Source organism: Castor canadensis, chromosome 14 (assembly GCF_047511655.1).
Source record: "Castor canadensis chromosome 14, mCasCan1.hap1v2, whole genome shotgun sequence".
Lineage (NCBI taxonomy): Eukaryota > Metazoa > Chordata > Mammalia > Rodentia > Castoridae > Castor > Castor canadensis.
The window spans coordinates 59,261,983-59,270,948 of record NC_133399.1 but is presented as its reverse complement, the minus strand read 5'-3'; the positions used below and the strand labels follow the sequence as shown (position 1 = coordinate 59,270,948).

Genomic DNA, 8,966 nt, shown 5'->3' with positions numbered 1-8,966 from the left:
AGTACCCAAGAGTGCCTGACTCATTCCATCTTTCCTAAAGGTTTGCTGAATGAATGTCTGAATTACGTGATTAACTACTTAAATGCCTTCACCCCTGTAGAAACTTAGCTTTATGTGTCTTCAAGTCCCAGCTCTTCTCTCATACCCTGACCCTTTGAAATGCAGATTGAAATAGGATTTCAGACACACCAGAAAGGAGGCACAAAGCCTTGAGGAAATCCCCATGCAGATAGACACAGTGGCCTGACTCACCACCATGGGTGACTCTTGCTAGTGTCCAAGTCGCCAAGGCCCTTCCTGCCTACAGAATGAAGGCAAAGCTCTCAGAATTGACCTTCAACCTGTACCCCAGGCCTTCTCCAGCCCTTCTCGGGTCCTGCTGGGCAGAGCTGAAGCCTCCTCACCATGCCTTTGCCAGACAAGTGCATACAATGTCTAGCATGGAGAGTGCTCCATGGTGTTAGTTACTATCATTACTGGAGTGGGAATCAATCAAAAATTTATATGAAAACACTGTATGTTCAAGTGTATGTCCCATTTCTTTGAAGGGTACTCCTCTTAGTCCTCTCGTGTCCATCCCTACTCAGCCTTTGGGCTGACAAACATCAGCCTCTAGAATGAGAACTTTCTTCCTGCACAGCAGACTCTTCCATCTTACACTATTTTTTGCTTTTTTCTTTTTGGCTATACTGGGGTTTGAACTCAGGGCCTTGTGCCTGTTAGGCAAGTATTCTACCACTTGAGCCACACCCCCAGCCCTTTTTGCTTTATTTTTCCAGCTTGGGTTGATCTCCCATTTTTACTCAGGTTGGCCTCAGACTGCCATCCTCCTAGCTCCACCTCTCAAGTAGCTGGGGTCACAGGAAGGTACCACTATGCCCGGCCCTATCTTTGCTTTGAAAGTACTTCCATTGCTACCTCGCAGATCTTATATCCTTCCCAAGTGTGGGAAGACAGAATCATTGTCAAGTCACAACTTGGGCCCATCCTAAGGCGCTTCTACAGTGTTCAGTGAATGAGTGAATGTCTGGGCCTCCATCTCTCCAAACCTGGACCCTAACAAAGAGACAAATTACTAGTTCAGGTTTCTAAACTATTGCTTCCCCATGACATCAGGGAACTGTTTACCTCCCCGTGATCCTCCAAGTTGACTTTGGAAAACACATATCAGAAAAGAAGTAAAAGTTGACTCGCTCAAGTTCTCACTATTGTCTTCACTCACGCGCTCTGCAAGGCATCTGTCCTGCAAGGTCACGGGCTAAGGATCAGTGCTTCACTGGTGACTCTTGGACCCTACAGAGCCACTTCCACCAGGAGACATGAATATGGCTGTGCTGGATCGGACACTGACTTAATATAATTGAAGACCTCATCCACCTGCTACTTCTTCACTCCTGCTCCTCATCATCCCTGTTTCCTTCCCCAGAAGCTCCTCAAAGCTGGTGAAAGTACACTGTGTTTGTGCATGTGGCTGTCATTATTGTTAAGGATGAATCACCATCTGTGGCCTCCTCTGTCTACCTGTGTTTACATAGCAGCTACCAGCAGCGCATCCGTGGACTCTGACAAACAAGATGGTAGTACAGATAGAAAAGGAAAAAGATGTTTGTCGATGACACTGGGAATTGTTGCTTCATTACACCCAGGCACTCCTTAAGGTGGCACATAGTAGCTCTCGCTGTCGTTGTACCTGTGCATGTATGTGAGGACATCCTCCCCATCACAACATGATCTAAACTATAATCGTTACATAACATGACACGAAAGCCAGCAGCTCCTCCCCACATGCCAGGAATGCCATACAATCAGAGAATCAATAACAAAAATGGGAAAACTTATTTGTTACCTGATGAGGGTTTCAGTGGATCACAAGGTTTTTTGTTTTGGATGGGAGTGGGGTTTGAACTCAGGGCTTTGCACTTGCAAAGATGGTACTGTACTACTTGAGCTATACCTCCAAGCCATTTTTGCTCTGATTATCTTGGATAATGGGGGTCTCACAAACTATTTGCGTGGGTTAGTTTTGAACCATGATCCTCCCAATCTCAGCCTCCCAAGTAGCTAGGATTATAAGAATGAGCCACAGACACCCAGCTTTGACCACCGGTTTAATGGGACAGCTAAGTATAAACAATGCTGGGTCAAATTTAGGTTTCCTTGGTAAAAGCAGAAACCGGATCCCAGGAAGTAAAGGCCCTGCTCTATTTGGTAATGGGCAGGGCCCACACTTGTTGAATCACGTCAACCCTAAGAGGCACGTTGAAACCCCAGAGGGTGTCTGGACAAGGGTGACCAGGATTGTACCAAGTCTGGTAACTAGTCTATGGGACATGTGGAAGGAATTAGGTGTATTTAATCTGGAAACCAGACTGCTAATGGTAAATAGGATCTGTCTCTTAGGATGTGTGACCTCTGTGACTCCAAATGCCTGGGCTGATGTGGTAAAAATGGAGACAACAATGACGTCCCTAGGATGATACATCAGGGGGCAGCCTTAGAAACCAGTTAACTGACACTGCACCCATCAACAGCTCAGTGTGTAATTGAGATCTTAGGGAGTTTAGCTAGAGCCCCAGAGAGTTCTGAGAAGTAACTACCAAGAGGCCAGGATCACCTCGGTTACAAGATCACCTAGGTGAATGCTGCCAGTTCCCTGTCCACAAAAGTTCAGGGATACACCCCTCACACATAAGTAGGACACACATCACTCTACGAAGCACATATGCTCCTAGGAGATGTCCCTGTAATCATGGGAGGTCATAGTAGAAGAGCAGCTTGTGTTGTAAGAGCTTCAAGTGCAACAGTAAGCATCTGTCTTTTTAAGGGTCCTTTGCTCTCCTACTACCCTAGAGTTTCATATAATCTTCACTCCACCCCACCCACGTCTCTCCCCTCTTCCTGGCTTCTCTCATTGACCCTTCCTCTGTCTTCTCATCTGTTTTCTCCTCCATTTTCAGAGCAAAAACAGCTCACTCCCCCTCTGTCAACTTATGCACAGTAGCTTTTCTTCTTGATGTCTCAGTGTCAATACTTACAAAGTCACCCACACCCCCAGCCACATTTGTCCCTAAACCTAGATATCTCCTTCCACAAGGGAAGTTCTAGTGCCAGATGTTAAGAATCAGCATTTACCAATTCTATGAGATTCTGAGGTTGGAGGTCTCCACAAGCAGCAAACTTGGGAAATTGGGCACCATGGAAGTCCCTATTGGAGATTTACCACATGCTTGTTAAAAGGCCTACGAGTACCTACAGTAAAGATGCCTGCTTAAATCTGTGAACTCCAGGGTTTCCAGAGCTTACTGGGCTATGAATTAATAAAACTCATATCCTGTGGAGTGAGGCTTGAGATATGCACATGGAGAGCCCAGAACACCCCAGGTTGTGTGCGGTTTAGACCAGCCTGGAAGAATGAGTCTCCTCATTGCGGCGTGGAGTCTTTTCCTATTCCTGATTCATAGGTGACCTTGGACCCACCCCATCTCATCCAGGGCCCTGGAGTTATAGGCTAGCTGGCTTCAAGCTGCTCTTGACACTGTTCATTACATGAGTCTGGTCACCCCTGTCCTGTAAGTGCCTCACAGGTGCTTGGAGGATAAATAAGTCCATTATCTTCAGAGTGCTGAGAGCTCCTTTGAGAAAGGCTTTACATAAATGCAGAGTTATTCTTGTGCTTATATTAAGTCAGTTATCAGCCGTTTGAGCTGGTCTTGTTCTCTGTGCAGGTTTTATGGAGTAATAGGAAAGAAACAGGAGATATAGCCCCTGGCTAAGTGGAGTTTTCAGTCCCAGTTGAGATGGTTTGTCTACATGCCTATGAGCATGTGCGCGCACACACACACACACACACACACAAGTGGGTGAGACACTGGAGATTCAGTATTTAGGCTAAACATCATGGTATCTTTCTTTCTTTTTGTGGGGTGCAATACTGGGGATTAAACTCAGGACTTCACTCTTGCTAGTCCGGTGCTCTACCACTTGAGCCACAACTCCAGCCCTTGGTATCCTCTTTCTAACATGTCCATGTGGCTTTGTTTCATAGAAGAGAAAGCTGAGACCAGAGAGATGAATTATCTAAAATCTCTTGTGTAGTGACAACAGAATGAGGGCAGGCACAGTGTGTAGTCAGTTTTCCAACACTATGTCAAAACACCCAAAATAAACAACTTCAAAAAGAGGAAATGTTTGTTTTGGCCATGGTTTCAGTCCATGGTTGGTTGTTCTATTGCTTTTGGGCCTGTGGCCAGGAAGAACTTCATAGTGGTAAGCACATGGTAGAGCATGGTTGCTTGTCCGATGGTGGCCAGAAACAAAAGAGAGAGAAAGGGTTAATATCCCCCTCAAGAACACGTCTCCAATGACTTAACTTCTTCTCACTAGGCCTCACCTTCTAAAGGTTCCACCACCTCCCAGTAGCACCACAGGCTGACAAAAAAGCCTTTAACACATGGGCCTTTAGGAGATCTTTATTATCCAAACAATAACACAGTGGGATTCATAGCCTGTTGCCATGGACAGGTAGAATGTGGAACCAGGTACTTCATTTATCTAATGACTCATTCATCTCCCATGTGTCACAGATAGTGTATACTCTAGATGGTAATGTACAAAACCAAGTCCCTACCCACATCTGAGCATGTACCTTAGAAGAAAAGACAGGCACCAAGCAAATAAATGTATGTTCTAATGACATGTAACAGAAAATGCTATGAAGACATCTGAAAGAGGTAAGAGACTAGAGAACGGTAGGGCTTGGAACAGAGGATGGATACTATGTCATGGGTGCTCACTGCTGTTTGAAGAAAGGTGTAAATGAGAATGAGGGGACTCTGTGAATGTTGGGGTGATGAGTATTCCAGAGAAAGGGAATAGGAAGTGCAAAGACTCTGAACTAGGCTTAGGTTCCATATGTCAAGGTATATAAGGAGGTTCACATGGCTTAAACAAACTGTGGGGGAAGATATGGGAGGAGACATGTAAGTCACAGGATAGGGAGGAAGCAGGTTAAGCCCAGGCTATGGGAAAGACTATGCAAGGACTCCTCCAAAGCTGGATCCATGACCACGTGACTAAGACATTGCATCCACCAGCACCTGACTTCTATTGTTCTGGTGCGCATGCTGGCTTAATTTCTAGACTAAGTGACATACACAGTAAGGGGCTGGTAAGGCACCTTCCTTCTGGGACAAGGGCACAAAAGTTGAAGTAAGGAGTTTTCTTTTTCTTTGTTTTTTTTTTTCTTAGTAGTACTGGGGATTAAACTCAGGGCCCCACAGTTGCTAGGAAAGCATTCTATCTCTTGAACTATGCCCCCCAGTTCTTTTTGCTTTTAGTTTGTTTATCAGATAGAATCTTATGTCTTTCTTAGGGCCTGTCTCAGACTGCAATCACACCAGGCTTTAGGAGTCTATTTTTCTATTGTCACCATCTGAAAGATGGTCTAACAATCCAACAGAAGAGACTTACCTGTATCCTCATCCTTCAAATATAAAACACACACTGCAGAATGTTGTCTAAAATGCATTAACACTTGTAAAACATGGCTACAGTTTCCTTTGATTTCATGAAATTCTCTGGCCTTCATCAACACCCAGGCACCCATCCTGTCATCTGAAGCAGAATTTCACATAAGTTTAGGGCATCTTATGTCTAAGAAATGAGACCTGAGCCTTGGAGAACACCCAGAACAGATGTTAGGGATGAACCCACTCAACCAAAGGCAATGAGCATACCAAAAGGAAACAACTATCCCTGAATTTGTGTGCAAACTTAAGCAGGACCAGCAGTGGAATATGAAAACTTCTGGCCTTCAGTGTCCTATGATGACTTGTCTCAGAGATGAGGCGTTCATTGCCCTTCCAATGCCCCAGATTAGGGACACAAAGGGTCAGAAAGCTGATTAGATGATTGACATCTCCACAGGAAACATGACATCTTCTCAAGACTATCCTACCCATCTGCAGCTAGTTCTACACACATCATCTTTCTATACCAAGCATCTTTCTAAAGTAAGCAAAAATATTTCTGTAAAGTCTCAAAGAAACTCACTATAGCCCTGGAAAGAAGAACAGAGGCCACCACCTCCATCCTGTTTCAAATGAGTACAGTAGCCATAAAGAAAAGCCCTTCATTTCCTTGGGTGGGAGAGCATAGTAAAGGTGGGCATTTCACTTGACTGGGCTCTGGTCCCTTGAGGATGAAGGAGAGGAGCAAAGTCAGTGTGAAAATATGGACATTGAAGTAAACTTCTTCTGTCCCAGATTTCCCAGGGCTGAGCTTGCTTGCATTAATTATAAAAACTTTTGTATTTTTGACTGACACATAATTGTACATATGTATGGTATACAATGTGATATTATGATATATATATATACACATTGGACAATGATAAAATCAGGGTAATTAATGTATCTGTCATCTTCAACATTTATCATTTCTTTGTGGTCAGATCATCAAAATCCTCTCTTCTACCCACCATGTCTTGGTTAGCTTTAGTCACCCTACTGTACAATTGAATTCCAAAACTTACTCTTCCTATGTGATGACAAAATTTTGTCAAACTTTGTCTAAGCAAAAATGCATGATAGGCTATCTGACCACAGTGGCTCATATCTTAAGCCTAGCTACTCAGGAGTCAGAGATCAGAAGGATTGAAGTTTGAGGTTAGCCCAGGCAAAAGTTCATGAGACACAATTACAACCAAAAAAAGACGGTGTGGTGTGGACAGCAGATTATGAGAAGCCTATGAGAACTGGATATAAGCAAGGTGAGATGCAGCTCAGTTGCTTTTCCTAAGATGTTTATCTGTAGGCTGAGGTTGGCATAACCCCAGCCACAGAAGAGGAAAATGCAGAATAGCTGGTTTTCCTAAGTTGTTTACATTCAGAGAAGCAGGAAGGCAGATTTCTTCTGTTACAATGTCACACCCCTCCTGAAGAACCACTGCTCCACCCTGTTTACCACTGGATATAAAAGACTCAATGAAGGAGGACACAAGGCTTTTTGCTTTTGAGGCCTTTGGCTTTTGGCTTTTTGCTTCGGGCTTTTGCTTTTGGCTTTTGAGTGAAAAGGGGCTTTTGGATGTGGGAAGCTTTTTGATAAAGGCAGGTTTTGACTGAAGGGAAATTGCTGGAGGGAGGATTGCTGAAGGGGGAAAATGAATTTCTGGCTAAAGGGAGGATTTCTGAAGGGAAAAGAATTGCTGAAGGAGAATTACTAAAGGGAAATTGCTAAAGAGGGGTTGATAGAGTTGGTTGGCACCAAGAACTATATACATAGGCTTTAGAAAAGCTAAGCTAAGAAAAGCTAAAGAGAACATGGGACAGTGCAAGTCTAAGGAAAGGTACTTTAAAGAATAGAAAAGATGACTTTTAGAAGCAAGTTTTAAAGAACTGTAAAGGAGTAAAGCCTTAAAGAATAAAGATAGAGAAAAGAAGTGCAGTTAAAGAAGAGTTATTAGAGAAAAGAAACAACAAGGTTGTTGTGCATCTCCACCTGCATGCTCAACACACCTGGCCCCAACTTTCTGTCTGTCTGTCTGTCTGTCTACCCTGTGTCTTTTCTGAATCTCCAGTCTCCCAGTTAGCCCCAGATAGGTTTTATAACAATAAGGGAGTGAGAGAAAATGCTTGCTCCAGTATGGTATGGCACACTTGTCATCCCAGTTACATGGGAAGCATAACTAGGAAGGTCAGGGTCTAAGCCAGCCTAGGCACAAAAGTGAGACCCTGCTCAGAATATCACTACAGCAGAAAGGGCTGGAAATGTGGCTCAAGTGCTAGTGTGCTTGCATTTCACAAGCCACCATCTATAAGCCCCCTCAGAACTGTTTTCTGTACTTGGAGCCACAGACCAGATCCTCTCCCCCAACAGCTCATTTTCCTGGAGAAGGTTTTTATCATCCTATGATACTTTCTACAGGGAACCCAGGGTGAACAGAAGGAAAACTGGACAGATCTGAATAAGACTTTCTTGTCTGCTCCCCCATTCATCCCTTTAGAATCAAGAGGAACCAGAAATCTCCCCTCTAGGAGAAGAGCCTATAACTGGATCAACTACTGTGCTTTCAAAAGAGCTCACAAACCAGAGCTGTGCTCCCTGATACAGTTACTACTAGCACAGGACTGTGAAACACTTGTGATGCGGCTGGTCTGAACTGAAGCATATGATAAATGAAAAATACATACTGCATTTTCAATACTATGCATTAAAAATGTAAAATGTCTCATTAATTTTTACATTGCTTATATTTTTGATATCTTGAGTTAAATAAAATGTGTTATTCAAATTAACTCCTCTTCTTTGTTTTTATTTTTTATTTCTGTAAAATTACTAAAAACTTTTGAATTATACATGGGACTCACTTTATATTTCTATTGGACAGACCTGAGCTGGTGGATGGACAATAAATGATGGGAGAGGACAAGAACTACTAGTTCTTTCCAATCTGAGCTCCCCATGAACAGAAAGTAATCAATGCCAAGTGGGCCTTGGTTTACCGAGAAACATGAAGGTCATCACAGAGAAACAGAAAGACCATGGACCTATGCATCAAGAGCCAAGATGTAGAAGCTCCACCAGCCAGATATGTGACAATGTCAGAAAGTGTATTTGTCAGATGTTTTCACTGCTGTGACAAATACCTGAGAGAAGCAATTAAAAAGGAGAAAATATTTATTTTGACTAATGGTTTCAGAGCTTTCAACATGTAGTCAATTTGCTTCATTGCTGTGGGCTTTGGAGAAGCAAAACATCATGATAGTAGGAACTCTAGTTCTAGAGGAAGGAGCTAGAGTTATTCACTTCATGGTGGCTAGGAAACAGATAGAGACAGGAGGAAGGGGCAAGGGACAGGGTGTAACCTACTTCCTCCAGCTAAGCCCCACCTCCTAAAGTTTCTAGCACCAGTAACTGGGACCAAGCCTTCCACACATAAGCCTGTGGGGGAAATTTCATATTCAAAC

General features: G+C 43.5%; 1 long non-coding RNA gene across 1 annotated transcript; it reads left to right on the top strand.

Moving 5' to 3' along the window:
* The first annotated feature begins 7,008 nt into the window (after positions 1-7,008).
* Positions 7,009-8,294, top strand: LOC141416429 (uncharacterized). Its single transcript, XR_012441155.1, has 2 exons — positions 7,009-7,106; positions 8,003-8,294. It is a non-coding gene; the product is annotated as an uncharacterized lncRNA (long non-coding RNA).
* Positions 8,295-8,966: the final 672 nt, after the last annotated feature.